An 885-nucleotide genomic window follows, 5' to 3' on the forward strand; every position below is an offset into this window, starting at 1 on the left:
CGTTCCAGAGCTGTGCCCGCTCCCAGCAGCCGGGGCACTGCACTCTCGGCTCCTGCCGGGCACGAGGAGCAGGGATTGACTCTGGGGCTGGTTAATGCCCCCAGAGCAGCACGGCAGAGGTGGCTTCATTTCCCAAAAGGAATAAAATGCTGCTCTGATCCTGTCTGACAGCTCCAGGTTTCTGTGGGTACCCCACAGCTCTTCCTGTGCTCTTCTCTATGTGAGAAGGATTTAGGGTCAAGAGCAGGGTTTTACAGAAAGACAGAAATGCAGCATCAGTCACAGCAGTGTCCAGAAACCTTAAAACAGGCCAGGTATGCAGTCTGATGCCAAGGAACCATATGGAACATCCAGCATTCATTTTGTTCAAGGCAGAAGTCTTACCTGCAGTCAGTAACAGCAATCTGAACATCAGACACTTTTCCTGTGCAAATAGGACAGCACAGAGGGGAGGAAAAGATGGCAGTTAGGTAATTAATTAATTCATTGCACATTATGGAAATGCACTACATTCTTGTTTTAAAAGATTGCCTATTTTAAATTATTTCTGTTTAGTTGCACCCCTTTTCACAAGTTATTTATTAAAGCAGTACAGATTGGTTTATCCTACCCTCTCTGTCCTGCATCAAACCCAGCTCCCTCCATGCCTGCCCCACAAGAGCCCCCCTGGAAACACCCTCAGGAAGCACCTGAGCAGCACCTGCTTGTGTCTTTGGCAGGGTACCCCACTCCCCAGCACAGGCAAAGGCTTTCTAAGCAACTTGAACATAATAAAGTAAAATACTCGGAATTACAAATTTAAATTAAGTGACATTATTCTCAGATAACTTAAATTTATTTTTTTCCAAAAGTTATTTACAGATTTACAAGTATTTGTGTGGTATT

Source organism: Ammospiza nelsoni, chromosome 8 (assembly GCF_027579445.1).
Source record: "Ammospiza nelsoni isolate bAmmNel1 chromosome 8, bAmmNel1.pri, whole genome shotgun sequence".
NCBI lineage: Eukaryota > Metazoa > Chordata > Aves > Passeriformes > Passerellidae > Ammospiza > Ammospiza nelsoni.